This window comes from Xiphias gladius, chromosome 6 (assembly GCF_016859285.1).
Source record: "Xiphias gladius isolate SHS-SW01 ecotype Sanya breed wild chromosome 6, ASM1685928v1, whole genome shotgun sequence".
Taxonomy (NCBI): Eukaryota; Metazoa; Chordata; class Actinopteri; order Istiophoriformes; family Xiphiidae; genus Xiphias; species Xiphias gladius.
Genome location: NC_053405.1, coordinates 23930146 through 23945921, shown reverse-complemented (window position 1 = coordinate 23945921; position 15776 = coordinate 23930146). Strand labels below are relative to the sequence as shown.

Genomic DNA, 15776 nt, shown 5'->3' with positions numbered 1-15776 from the left:
GGACATCTGCACAAGTACCATACTTCAGTACAATTTTGAGGTATACTTACACTTTAATTGAGTATTTCCATTTTCTGCCATTTTATACTTCTTCTCCACTACTTTTTTATTTGACAACTTCACTCACTTTGCAGATACATATTAATAATACAAAGCTTTTTGGCGCTCCATTTGGCAAATAAAAAATGCAGGCGTATTTCATCTGTAATATTTGACTGTAAATATTTTAACTTAGCATCCACTAACAGAGACTTTTAATAAATAAGGCATAGAATGAGAATGAATACATTTCCCTACTGCCAAATACGCAGAGCCTTTTTCACCTGACAAAGCACTCACAAGGCTACAGTGAACAATATTTCAACACTTTTTGGGTAGCGATCACTCTAAATGTAAGTGTATACACTTTCAGACATGACAGATTCCAACAAATTTTGGAGCTTGTTACTGTATGTACCTTGTTCGTTATCTTAATATGTACTATCTTTGCCAAAAAATAAAAGCCTGTGGTCACAAACTGGATGTATATTTGTCAAAAGTGGCTCAAAATGTTCCTGTTATCTGATGCAGCACACTGCTGAGGCTGTGCATCAAGGGTAAGCTATTGCTGCCATTTATCTGGTGTGAAATGCAGTTTTCCAGCTCAGCTCCCACCTGGGTGTATCAAACAGTATGTCCACCAGCGCCGACACTTGGCCGACCTTGGTGATGATTGATAGGACATCCCGATTCCTCCGCACCTGGTGATGGGCCGCCATTCCTCACGCTTCTCATCACACAGCAGGAGGGATGAAATATGAAGTGGTACTATGCATTTTCACAGAGAAGAGGAATCTTTCTACACTTTTTTTCTCATGTTATTTAAGACATCAGAAATACAGATTAAGGTATCATGGGTTAAATGCAGGTTCTGCCTTTTACATCCAGAGGCTCACTGATGAAAGACACACAAGAGGTTGTTGTACTGTATGAAAGTTATTTAAACATATTGCATATTTTTATTTTCTAATGTTCTTCAGTGATGACAGACATATCGTTCCGTGTCTGACCCTGACACGTGAAAATGATCAGAGAAAATATTGGGACTTGGAACCTCATTATTTTTTGGATTTGATCAGTTGGCGTCCCGCAGATAATCAGTACTGCAGCATGACCTGAAAAGAAAACACGAGTTGTTGATTTATAAAATGTTTTATTTATAAGTGGCACTGGCTGCAGTACATTTCTGTGTCTCTGCAGACAGACCCATGCACAGTTGAGGAGTTACAGTAGATCAAATAAAGGAGGCATGTTGGTTAACTTACGCCAATGAGCCAGTCGGTGAAGGTGGAGGTGCGGGTGAAGACGGTGGGCTTCTTTACTTCGTTGCAGACGCGTGAGGAAACAAAGCTGGTGACACCCTGGACGTACCACCTACCATCCCGGCCCCAGAGTCTCCCTAGGAGAAAGAGGGAGAGATAGAAAAACAGGATAAAGTAACTGAACTTGTTCACAGCAGGTAGTTCAGTTCTGGCAGGTACACGTTGCTTTCCTTGCGGTGCCTCACACACATTGCATCCAGCTACGACGTCTCCTCCTGCACAGACCACGGTGCTCTTGAAATCCTATTCACTTTCTATGCAGATGAAGCACTGCAGTGATCTGCGGTGCAAAGACAGGATGACAGATGAGGACACAGTCACATTACTGTAAAGGCTGCCCCAGGCGGAGATGTAACACGGAGTCCCATGGGTGAGGATCTGTCCAGCCTCTGGAAGACAAGCCAGGCCAATGCTGTCAGTCGTAATGGGGCTCTTATCCAGTTTCAGCAGGGGCCAGGTCATTGCTGTGAGAAAATAATTATAGTTTGGTTTTCACTTATATTATGAAATGCTTAGCTCATGTAGCTCAGATTGTTTTTAAAATGGTATTTATTCATAATATCATTTAAATAAATGTTATTACACTTTATATCACATGGGTAAATAGGTTACATTACTTTTTTAATTGCTTTTACATTTACTTTATATTAAAGGTTTATTTACGGCCGTTTATTAACAAACAACACCATTTATTCATATTAAAAATGCCACAAGGGATACGAAAACAAGGTTATTTATTGATCTGCAATGGGAAAATATGTTTTTCTTTTTCATTTCGCTTGTTCCCAAGGAGTAAGAATATACCTACCCATTAGCCACATGGCCAATGTCCCACTTGGGATGAACAATAATACGCAGAACATCTCTGATCTGTTCAGTACCCTCCTGCTGGCTCATGTCGTGCTCTCCCAAGACCACAAGGTATGCATCTCCTGGCCTGTCAGACAGTTTGTATCACTTAATAGTACATTGACCTGTATTATTTCCCTCATGCTTTATATTTCCACATTTCTGTATCTCATTTGTGTCATGTTATAAGTCAACATTGTTTCTGTGTGCTTGCTGCAATAAATCTTTGACCTCTGTCTCTAGCTATCTTATCTTATTGTTAGTCACCAGATGCAGTGTCCAGAAGGCAGCACCCAGCGAGGTCCAATCAGAGTTCCTCCGCAAGTGTGACGATAACGACTGCCATGTTTCACGTGCAGGGAGATCTGAGGAAAGAAAGTGAATAATTAAGATAGAATTCGACAATAACAGAGTAGTTACTTGAATTTAAAACGCGGTTACCTGCCAAGGCCAGCTGTGGGGGCGAGCGTCCTCTCCATTCACCACCCTGTTGATATCAGGCTTGACAGCAGGCTTACCACACCCAAAAACTACAAACACACAGTAATGGAATCTGTAGCTGTATTAATGACATGCTTAATCCTAATGCCTGATGTCTTTATTTTGCAATAACTGTGCTACTTCTTTATTCTGTTAGATGTCTGCAGCCAAGCCAAACTACTCACCATATGCTGCCTGAAGCAGCAGTAGGACCAGTGTCTGCAGCATGATGTCAGTCTGTGGAGGAGATATACACATACACACACTCGGCTCAGTTCAGCTCTCTTATACCTCCTCAGCCTGTCTGTCAACCTAAACGCAGATTAAATTGAACATCTGTTATCAGCATCCACAGCCGATTGTAGCTGCGAGAAAACGTCCTGTTCCACAGATGCATCAGCTGGTCTGCTAGGACACTGGACTGTTCCGTCTGCTGATGGAAAAAATGGGAGGTATATCAAATGTGACTCAGACAAAGTTAGCCTGCACAATTTGTGCTCACATTCTGTACTTGTGATGTGTCTGTACAAATAATTTCCCATTACATAATTTTCCAGTTGAACAGAATAAAGCAGGAAAAATAGAATATGGTATAACTAAAAGCTTCAACCAAAGAGTCAGGAAGTTGTTCAGAATTAAGGATGCAAAATATGCTTTGGGACAGGGATGATGTACTTGATAATGTTCTCCAAAGACTTTAGTTATAGAATTCTTGATAATTAGACACATAATCAGTAGCGGAAGAAGTATTCAGATACTTAAGTAGAAGAAGCAATACCACAGTGAAAAATACTGTGTTACATGAAAAAGGTCTGCATTCATAATATTAATGAAGTTAAAGTACATTACAAGTTTTACCAGAAAACTGTACTTAACTTGTCCTACATTTCTAATATTCTCTTGGGTTGTTTCTCTATGGGAATAATAAATGTTAGCCAAAAAAAGGACACTGCTGAGAGGCCTTGGAGTTGCCCTGGTGTCGTGCAATTGTAGATGTAAAATTTCCATTTTTTTCTGAGCACTTTTCTTATCCATGTTGTTTTAACATATGAGATTACAAATTTAACTTGAACACCTAGAATTTCTTGACAATTGAACAAACTTCATCTGCTGAGGAGGAAGCTCCAGAACAGGTACAAAACAGGCCTTGTGGTGAGATTGTTTTGTCATTTACTGTTTCCAAGGTCATAAATGAACTTCCAGTCTCAAGTCTCAAGAGTGTTTTAGGAGAGATTTTTCTACTGAACATGAACATCCTGTACACCCCAGGAAGACCAATAGCTTGCCCTCCATCTTACTATACTATAGCTACACCCATTTAGTGCAGTTTGGTACCAGTTAACACGTTTCCAGTGGTTAGAAAACATAGCTAGACTTGTAACACAGTAACAGGAAATAATGCATTTTACATTTCTGCGGGCAGCATTGGGTAGTTAGCATTAATGTATCAATGAACAAGTCATTAATGTGAAATACAAGGACGAAGACCCCACATTACTGCTTAGACATAGTGATCTCTGGGATTTGTAGTCAAAAAGCAGTAATGGCAGTTGACCAAATACTGCGTTAATGTACAGTATCGCCAAATACTGTATATTACCAAAACACAATAACATAACCTTTGCATATAGCTGCAGTTGAACATGAAAAACCCTCCAGCTCGAACCAACAGAAAACTCTTCCCAGAGTGTGTATGTTTGCCATGTGAAAATGAGAGTAGCTGTGGTAGCAAGTTCAGAGTGAGTGAAGGAGAGGAAGGCAGAGAAAGTGAGACCAGGGTTTAGTGTCGTCAGCTGTCTTGGTGCCTCAGTGTACTGCGAGAAATAAATTTTCTTCCTGCGACCACAGAACTGGATAGCTTTGGGTAACCTTCAAGAGAAACAGTCCTGTAACAACTTTCTCTCCTTTAATAACATGTTATAGATTCACAGAGGGGCCCACGCTCCTGCTGAATCTGGACCCAATTCTTCACGCCTCGCTCAGACAGTATCCTTTCCTCTTGAGGGAAACTAATATCACTCTCTGGAGAAGACGGCATGCATCTATAAATTTCCCCTTTTAGGGAGCAAATCAAATCAATATTTCCTCAACAGCTACAAGGCTTTGCTTGTTTTCTCGCTGTGTTAAGATAATTCCCTACACCAGACACTGGATGAAGATTTATGAAGCAGACATGTGCTGTATGTGTGCGTAACGTAGCAATGACAGAACTGTGAATAATTCTGATAAGGGCTGCAAAAGTTACAGTTCACAATGAATTAACCACGGATGCTGTTCACAGGGGGCCACTCGGGTAGGAATTGTCATATATCATGGAGTGAGTGTGTGTAAAACAATAAATTCTATAAAGTTAAACAGCGTGAAAAAGAATCAATGGCACTTTAAGATCGTTTTATGGTTAGTGAAGTGCTGTTATTTAAAATCCTTATATTGGAATTTACAACACTTTCTATATTATAGAAATTTCAATCACAAAAAGACGTGAAAAAGTCAGGAGGACGGAGAAGGAAAAGAAGCAGATTTTACAGTTTTTAACATTTTACAACAAACATTGTACATTACTACACATCGCAAAATGACTATTTCAGTGTGGACCAAAGTGGTGGAGCAAGTGACCAACCGACATGCCGACATCTATGGAGCCCTGGCTAAAAATGACAAGCCAAGTCAATGTTTACTTTATCAGAAATGTCCCGAGGAATTACTGTATCATATTACATTTCATTGCATTATAAATTAGGATTTTATGATGAAATGGCAGGAAAAAATGTAGTTTCTTGTAAAATTATGTGAGCTGTTCCCAAACTGCCTGCATATATAACCCTTTTATTGTTTTTGTTTAATGTAAAAAATTTCCATCGAGACATCGTTCTGCTGAACTATGTAAATCAATATTTCCAAAGAGAAATACCATTAGCCACAGAAGCAGATCTGCTCTTTATACAGTGGTAGCTCAAGACAGAGATAAATTATCTGAGACCAGCCGGCGCAGTTTAAGGCCAAGTATATATCTCCTAAGGTTTACAGATATGTCCAAAATATGACTACTGCAGCCTGGGGACGGAGGAAATGCTGCCAATTAGGCCTTTGAAACATAAATCACATTTTACTGCTCTGTCACATCAAGTGACTAATATTCAGGTTCCAGTCACTGAGAAGAAGAATATCAGTCATTAATAGAAGGCATAAAATAGGCTGAATAAATGCACGGTGTGCAGCCTCTCATGAGTTAGTTCATGATATCACTTTTCACCGCAAGGGAGGAAAAATGTGAATATTATTTGGTCAAACGCACACTCTATACATTATATCTTCGAGTGATTAATAATATTCTCCAGAAGGGCGGAATATGCAATTTTGAAGGAACAGTTTGCCCTAATGGAGATATGGTCAGTTTCACGTCAGTATGGTTCATATGAAGCTGCGGGCAGCAGGCGGTCACCTTACAGTAGCTTAGCTTAATATGTGTTGTGTTGATGGTTTCTGTACAGAGTAAATAAACAAATTACAAGAAGTTAATTACTGAGTTTTAGAGGTGCTAGTAGGTTTTTTCTTTTTTTGGGACAGAGCCAGGCTAGCTGTCTCATCTTGTTTCCAGTCTTTGTGGTAAGCTAAGCTTAAGAGCATTTCTCATGGTAAACTATTTGTTCCATACAAATACGTCACATTTACAAGGGTTTTTTTTAAATGATAGTTTGTAGCAGTGCTGGACAGATGATCAATTATGTCCATTCCTTTCTTTGGCTGCCCTAGGCTATTTTGGTACCATCCAGTTCTCCGACTCCTTCAGAGGATGGTGGCTGGTGGTGGAGAAGCAGAGTGAAGTCTGCCTTAAGGCTCCAGTCAGAGATGATTATGTCTGCTAGTAGCTCTGCTCGAACTGGAGCGCTCAGTTTGGTTATTTGACGTGCAATCTTGTTCACACTAACTACTGAGTGTCTCTGCTCTGTTCGTGGTCCTCTTCTCTGTCAGGATGGATGAGATGGGTTTAATCTAATTATTGCAGCAGATGTTGGTTCTGAGCACTTTTTAAGACATTTACTCAGCCATGAAATGTTGAGTGAGTGTAGTGTTTTTTTTCAGCAGTGGCCTATTTAACACTTAGATGCACAGTCTTTCTCAGTTGGAGGCTGGAGGTTAAGTGTTTTGTTCTGGAGGATCTTACCAATTCATTTCTTACGCTATACATGAAGAATTAGAAGAATGTTAAACATTATTGCTACTATCTGTGTGTTATATATTGAGACGTCACTTTACATTTGGACCGACTTGGCCACAGTTCTCAGGTTAAGGTCACTTTGGGCTCACCTGGGGATGTTAACAAATGAAAAGTGATATTTAAGCTCGTTGTTGGAAGGTTGAATCAGGGCTACGAAATCAAAGCCAAATTGGTTTTGCCCTCAAGTGTCTTGTTTGATTGTAGAATAATGGTGGGGTCATTGTCAGGAGAAAGACCAACTACAAAGTAAATGTCCTTGTTGTCTGCCATGGACCCTCAAGCCAACCAAACAAAAAAGTAGAAGAAAAGAAGCCATTCATAACAAGGCAGTTAGACCACATTCTGATAATTGGCATCGATAGATGAAGGAAACCCAAATCCAAATAAAGTTAGTCCCCCACTGGGCCGAGCAGCTGGAGCTTCACTAATTCTTCACAGGAGAATCTATTTATTTCTCTCTTTGTCTTTAACCATCAACATCTTTTATTTCAGACTTTGTCTGATGATCCAACCTTAACACCTTGGACTCCTGCTGGCCAGTTCAGAAACAGTGAGTTTTTACTGGTAATTGACTCCATTTGGGTTCCTCAAGGCTCCTGCGGCGACACTTTTCAGTTTGATTCATTGCCTCCCTGTTTTTACCTCCTCTTCCTCCCCTCTCCTTGCCTACTGCCTAACTAAAACCTCATTGGTCAAATTAAAAACAGTTTAGCCTGCTGCACTGGCTTGCATCACGAGCCCATAAACACAAAGTGCTCCGGTCATGTAAGACAGAGACACTATGATTACACATGCTCCTTTAACTCACAAATCAAAAGTGGGTTCAGCTGCGGGCCCTGATATGATAGAAGCATTTTATTAAGGAGAGTGAAAACGAGAAGCCAAGCGTTTTATTTTGGACACCAACTCTATTCTATCATAAGGGAGGAGAATCTCAGCACATGGAGAACAGATCTGGATTGCTGTTTCAGAGATGGAAAGACAAAGAAACACAATTTGATACTGTGACAGCCAGTACCGTAGTGACAGATGGAAATGGATTCCATTCGTGTGTGAGATTTAGGAGTAACACGTTTTGGCACTAACCTTTCAGCGGTTTCTCAAAGTGCCACCTGGTTATTGTGAGATTAAATTGAACCGAACAGAACCATAATTCAGGATCCAAGACATCAAAAGGAAATCGACATAATAAGGCTTAATCGCTAACTTTCTGATGGCTAATGACCCCAAAATTGACTGTCGGCTTAGATTAGACAGCTCAGTGCCTAACACTAACCTACTAGAGCTGCAATGAAATATGCTACCGAATTTTGCTTTCAAAGGGAGGTTTCAGAGAAATTTGGAGATGCCAGCAGAGGGATAGTGACAGAGAAACACCAGACAGGGAAAACTGAGAGACGGTCTTTAGTCGTCTCTCCCACAGAGGCTTAAGTTTCTTGGCTGTGACTGATGGACAATAACAAGGAAGCCCTCCCTACACACAACCCCTCCATATTTCATGGTTATGTGTATGTATTGTGGTGCTCTTTTTGGTCTTGTAAGATCTGGAATGCTGTTATTAGACTTCAAATGAAATGGAAAAACCATATGCAATTACGATTATGTTTCAGACAGAGTCTTCGATTGTTAACATACATATTTATATTATAAAAATTTGTTTTATCAGCTACACTCGCTAGAAAATACACTAACTGCATTAGCTGCAACCTTGCAAGCATCTGTGTTACTGTAAGCTTGTACATGCACGTGCCAGCATGATAATGCTGTTGAAAAGAGTGGGTATTTGAGGGTAAATGTGTGCAGTTGTTCATTTTTTTTATTTAGAACATGTAGACTACAGTGTGTTGAGTGGTTCGACAGTATACTTGTAGACTTAAATGGTTGCATTTTAATAACGGTAAAAGGCTCATTTTCAGGATTTGTTTATATATATATTTTTTTTTAAACTTCTCTGAACGTGTTGGCTTCATAATGGGGCCACTGACCAACTTGAGCTCACCTCACACTCCCAACGTCACCTGCAGCACCCCTGCCAATTGGCAGGCGGCAGTGGTTTAATATACTGAGCTGTGAAGAATTCATAAATCTCTCGCAGCCTGACTAATGGGAGCTTTGAGGCCGCTGAAGAGAAGGCCACTCCAGATGCACCCTTGTTTTTTGCTCACAAAAATAATATCATTACTTATTTCATATCCTGTATTTCAAAATAAAGATACCAGACTTTTCAGTGAAGAAAGGTAAAAGCAAGAGGACAATAAAATAAAATAAAATATCTGTAGTTTTCTGGATAATGACAAATGAAAAGCTACTAACATGATTTAAAGACTCACTGTAGAAAATGTCAAACTATTCCACACAGAAATATCCTGTGTACAGCAATACATGTTCTTGCCTGTAAAATTAAAGCCTGTTGGTAATTAGAATGTGTAAGTGTGTAACTCTAGATGACCTTGCAGTCCCACGGCCGGCTGCACCAACGTGCTAATGAAAGTGACACGCACTCAGCTCAACCTGAAACCCGAGGCTTAAACAAATACATACAAATCACTGCGCTGATGTGTCCAACACCACGTCCACAGTGCCTGGTCTCAAAGACGACATGGGAAAGAGTTCCCCCCGTCCGTACAGGTAAATACACCTGTATATTTATAATTTTATGCAAACATTGTATAAATATTGTCACAAAGTCGCTGACATAAAGTTGGAGCCTGCTGACTGCTAGTGCCTCCAGATATTTAGAGCAACATACAAAGAGCTCTGTGTAACATGTAAGCATTCACACATGCTCTCACACTTGAACATTATGCACTCAAACACATACACATACATTGTGTTGGAATCTTTCTCCCATTAACATTCGTAGCCACATTCACAAGCTGCATAGCCGATCTGACTGCAAACTGTTTTCATTATGCGTATAAGAGACTTCTGATTTCTCCTCTAAATATTTAAATGTCTCTGGATTCATCTCAAGTTTCCCAGGTGGATGTATTTGTATTATTTTAAAAGAATAGTCTGTGTGCTTCAGGGGTCAGGAGTGTAGCGCTGAGCATGCCATTTTTCCAAACACAAGCTGAGTGTGTGTTAGGGCCCATGTGCTAGTGATTTCACCACTCTTCTCTGTGTATGCTGGGATGACAGGGGCTGAGGTCTGGGCGGCGCAGTGCCGGCACCACCACTGTCAACAATGACCTGAACAGTTGATAAAAAGAAGGTGGGCTGCCTGCTGATTGGCTGTCGTCCTTGCAGAGGTCCACGACCGAACAACGAATCATGCTCTCCTCAAACTCAGAAGGTTATGCTGAGGACAATCCTGCAAAGTCTTTGAGAGCAAAATATTTCAGTTAGTTAGACATTTTGCGAAACGTGCTTATTGGCTTTCTTGTTGAGTGTTAGAAGAGAAGATTGATACTATTCTCATATTTGTCTGTCAAATACAAGGCTACAGCTAGGGGGTTGTTAGCTTAGCTTAGCATAAAGACTGGAAGCAGGGAGACACAGTTAGCATGGCTCCGTCCAAATCACTGCGCCCAGCTTAGAAATAGTCCTGCATATGTCTCCCATAAAACCAATTTCTGTCACCACAAGGGATCATGTGGTCAAAAGCACTGGCTGGAAAGCTTGAAAAATGAAATAAAGGAGAAACATGAAGTTGGTAATATGTCACCATACTTTTTGGAAATGATGTCGTATTGCACAGTCTAAACGACCAATGTGAAGCAGTATATCTCCCACTGATTAATGATGTTTTCTGAAAAAGCAAATACGCAGTATTAGAAGAATAAATGACATTTTCAGAAATATGCTTATTCAATTTCTTACCCAGAGTTAACTGATCATTCTACCACTCTAATGTCTGTAAGGTAAGTAAGGAGCGCCGGTTAGCTTAGCTTAGCTTAGTTTAAAATGTCTCGGTTTTAGAAGATATAACATGTTAGTGAGCTTTAGCTAAGCTAACGGGCTGTCGGTCCTTCAGATTTAACATACAAATATAAGAGAGGTATCTGCTTTTCTCATCCAGCTCTTGCCAAGAAAGCAAAAAGGTGTTTTCCAAAATGTCACTCTATTCCTTTAAAGATTTAAAACTGTGACTGAAAATTAAATTTGCATTGTAAGTTTGCTAACTGCTAGCAGTCCTGAATGCACCAAGTGCTTGTTTACAGGTCCATGCAGCTCTTATCCAGATTAGTATTTCATATAAATCTAGTAGCTCCATCTGCTGAGATGAGTCGGTTTTCCTTAACAGCTACTGAGAACAGGTGCAGGCTCCCTCTTGGACCTCTGGAGTCCAAGAGGTTTCTGTCTGTCTATAGGAGTCTCTGGTGTTTGTCTGGCTCATCCAGACAGAATTCACATAAGACCTGTTGTGCCCCATTTGTCTTTTCACGGATCCCTTTCAGGGAGATTCTTCTGGGTTTATGTAAGTCTTTGGGGGTGAGGAAAAATTCCTCCAAATCCCAGTGGATGTGCATAGGGTCATCTGATTAGCGAATGACATGCTGTCGGCCTGAGGAATGTTATGACAGGATCAACGTCCTTTTTAGCTCTGAGCAGATGTTCCAAATTAAACTTTGAGTAGTATTAATCTTTTCTATAACCAGGGAGGGAAAAGGTGTGAACAGCAACTTCCACTAAAACACTGGATTTATTACGATAGCTAGAGCCATTTATTTTCTAATAGCTGTTCATAATCTAACCACCACATTTACCATCCAAAGATGTGCACCTGTTATAATGCTCTAATGTTTAATGGTCAATGACATAACACACTTTTACCATGCATGTGAACATGCGATGAAAGCATATTCGGTGTGTTTGTGTGACTTGTTAAGACTTGAAAGTCTTGGATGATTTCTCTAAGCTGATCCAGAGGGGGGCACTGTCTCAAAAGGCATTAGTCCTAATAACACCACCAACTTCTACTACGCGTTAAGACGCAATGTGACATGTATTTAAAGCAGGTACAAAATACATCACAAATAATTCTATAAATAAATAATCTGTATTTATTGTACAAGATTTATAACTCAATGTTATACAATAAAATCTGTTGTAACTCTTTTAGAGAATATTTTAGAGAATATAGAATATGGACTACAATTCGATGACAATGGAATCTTACTGTAGGTGCAAACCTATATTGCAATCTATCTGTAATATTTTAGAACTAACTTTTTAAATTATAAACCATAGTAAACTAACATGTGAAGACCTCAAAAATATGCTCTTAAAATGTGACCTTCAGACATTGTCTTGTGAGACATCTCTCCTGATTCTGTCACACGCTAAACACTGGCTTTACAGCTCCTAATTTTTGACAACTTAGAAGAAAGTTGAGCTCTGAATAATGTAGTTCTTATTTATGAGGCTTGAGGAAATACTTTTTTGTTTATTTTTTCAGTTTAATGGCACTGCCAATAGGAGAAGCCCCAAAGAGGCCTTACCTCATCATAGTTAGCAGCTCCTGTGTCCGTGTGGCTCACATTTGCTCTTTTATTGTCCGTCTGTTCTTGGGTTTTGGCTAAACCCACTTGCGCTCACACAAGTGTTCTGAGATCATATTTGGATGTCAGAGTAACAACCCTCTTGAGCAGCGTACTGAGAATGTAATTGGGAGTTTGTTTCACGACAACCAAATTTCATCAGCTTCTGCTGTGTTTTTAAGGGTTTCTCTGTCTTGTTTAGACCCAAGAAGGTCACCCTGCTTTAATGTGGTCAACAGTGCAGGTGGCTGTGACAGTGTGGAGGAAATGCCACAACAGTCTCCAGTAGATGGTAGTAGTGGGTAACTCTACATGAGGTTTCTGCAATGCAGAGGATATTTGAATTTGTTTATTCATTAATCAAGGTAACGTGATTCATATTTGTATTCTAAGGACATGCTGTTGTGATCAGTTGCACATTAAGCATCATATTTAGTGAAATTGGTCCCTTTATCAAATAAGGCACCGAACCTAAATTACAAAAATGTACTTGTTCTAAAAACAGAACACAGGTGCCACACTCAAGGTGACGACAAAGTGGATACTAGTCTGAAGAAAGCTGTGATCCTTTTCCTACAGGGATTTTGTCTTGTTATGTTTGTGTATGTGTGTGTGTGTGTGTGTGCGTGCGTATATACATGTCATTTCTATGGTTGTGTGGACAAATTTTGGTTTGAAACGTCGTTGTGAGGACGTTCTGGCTTGTTCTCACAACTTCCAAGGCCTGTTTGAAGGTTAAGACTCGGTTTTAGGGTTCAGGTTAGAATCAGGTTTAGGTTTAGGTTAGGGTGAGGGGCTAGGGAAAGCAGTATGTCAATCAGTACAATCAGTACATTTACATGCAAACTATACTATTATTCTGAATACGACAATATTCGGAATTTCATGCGGGTCATGTAAACAGCATATCTGGTCTTATTCCAATTATTATTATTATTAACATTTTCCGATCAAGACATGTGGGATATGGCGATATTATTCAGGTTGTAGGAACATATTTCGCATACCGAATATGCATTTCAATTGAGATTTCTAAGGCAGATTGCCTCTTACCTGTTTACAGTCAGCTCTGTGCATTGTACACAAACCAACTAGACAAAAGTTTGCAAGGCTGGGGAAGGGATGCATGTCCAAAAGAAAATCCCACATTTCTGGACGGAAGGAGAAACAGATCTTTTTTTAAATATTATGAAAGTAGTGTAGATGTAGGACGTATGTCATGATTGCATTTTACATTACACAGGAATATTAGCCATGTAAACAGCTTAATGTGTGTGTGTGTGTGTGTGTGTGTGTGTGTGTGTGTGTGTGTGTGTGTGTGTGTGTGTGTGTGTGTGTGTGTGTGTGTGTGTGAGTGTGTGGATAACCAAAGCATGCTTTTCTGTTCCCCAGCAGTGAAAAAATTCTTAATAATTTCTAATTTTTTAATTAGAATACTTCTCTTTCCTGACATTTATTTAAAGCCTAGCATCAATATCACCACTGGAGCAAACCTTAATCTAACAAAATTCTGACTTTAATTTTAAACCTGCTTTGAATGATTTTTTTTTTTTTTTTTTGGCCATTTGGGGGCAGCAGAAACAAGCTGTAAAAAGAACACTTACATATTATCACCCTATTGTAGATATGGTGAACTTGTTAGCACACTGTTGTTAATTTACACATTAGCAGATACAAAACAACATTAAAGTTGCATCTTTGGCAACCTGGAGAAAATTAGAACAATATTCACCCGCTTTTTAGCCTGTACTTGCTTCCACTTATTCCTGAGGCAAATATCTTTAGCAGCTAATTCCAACACTATGTTCACTAGCTAGATGCTAGTCAGGGTAAACAGTGAAGTTGTGGGCTGTAAAACCAAAATAATGACCTGAGAGATGCGAAAACCGTCTGTAGATCTGACTGGAACTCCAGAGTCTGGTGATAATGCTCTGTGGGCTCATCCCCTTTGACCTTACACATAGTCATTTGATCCGTTGTTAATATAAAATATCGATTAGAGCAGTTTTAATTTTATGAGAGGTTTAAGATATATAGTAAAGAAACAGCTAAATGAGCAGCGAACATAATGACATACTGCGTTTAATTTTTTATGGGCCGACTGAATGGACCTACTGCCAGGCAGAATCACATAATATTTCACGTCAGATATTTGGAAAATCATCATCTGGTTCACAACTTTGATGCTCGACAAAAGAAACCTCCTCTCTTGGTGAGCTCAGACTTTATAGCCGTGGCTCACCTGTGAATTATCAGATGACAAACTCTCACCAAAGAGCGGAATGTTTTCATAAGTTAATGATTTCCACTGTGAACGAAAACATGGCACACAGGAAACTGAATTCTTCATACCTGTTACCATGCCCATGCCGCTCAAAGCCTAACTCCGATTCAGGCTCATGTTCTTCCAATTTTCTTTAAAGGCAGCAAATCCAATTGATACTGTTCCTAACTAAGATAAAAGAGCCAGTTGTTTTGGCCTGATGTCATCTCAAACAGTAATGAAATTCTCTCAGTGGGGGGGGTCTGGTAAAAGTTTAACAGAGATGAAATTTACTGAGACTATATCTGGATACAAAGCTGTCGGTTCAAACATTTATTGAACAGATGGCCTCTGATGAAAAAAACAGCCTTTAATAGGTAAGATATTTAAACATCTTCATGCCAGATGAATTTTTACTGTCTTTGATGGAGTTTTCTAAATGCCAGCCACAGAATATATCAGGAAAAGCTATCTAAAGAACATCTAGTATTCTGGTGTAAATCTTTTATATTATCCTCTTTAATTTTTATCTATTTAAATAATCTTTCGACTGTTCGTGTCTGTAGGGGTGTATGTGTGTGTGTTTGTCCGTGGGTGTATGACCCGTGTCTAACTTGTCAACAGGATTATTTCCAGGAGGTCATAATGAAACACAGATCATTTCATCGCGGCGTAAACTAATAAAGGAGGACAAACAACCGCTCACGAACATAATCAAACCTGACGACAAGTGACAGGCAAGCATTAGCTGTATTTCGCAAAATTAACAATTTGCTCTCAGACAGGGCTAAAAGTCACATTTGAAAGGGCTATGAGTAGTTCATGGAAGCGATTATGTGGCTGGCCTGTGGCCCTGTGAAGACCCTAACAGAGACGTGAGGTCAGAGGTCACGCAGACCATTAGCAGCCTCATTATGGGGTTTCGCTTCACATTTACATGCTGCCGACAGAACAGAACCGGAGCTGGAACTAAAACAAAGACAAGATCAGGGCCCTGAAAATCGTCAGTAACACTCTGCAGTAACACACTCGTACTAGCATGTATACGTGGGCGCACGTGTGTGTGTTTGTGTGTGTTTCTTTAAGAGCATTAGCCAGTTGTCATTGTTTTCCCCCACTTC

General features: G+C 39.7%; 1 pseudogene; it reads right to left on the bottom strand.

The window, feature by feature from the left end:
• Positions 1–104: 104 nt before the first annotated feature.
• Positions 105–3075, bottom strand: LOC120790971 (annotated as a pseudogene).
• Positions 3076–15776: the final 12701 nt, after the last annotated feature.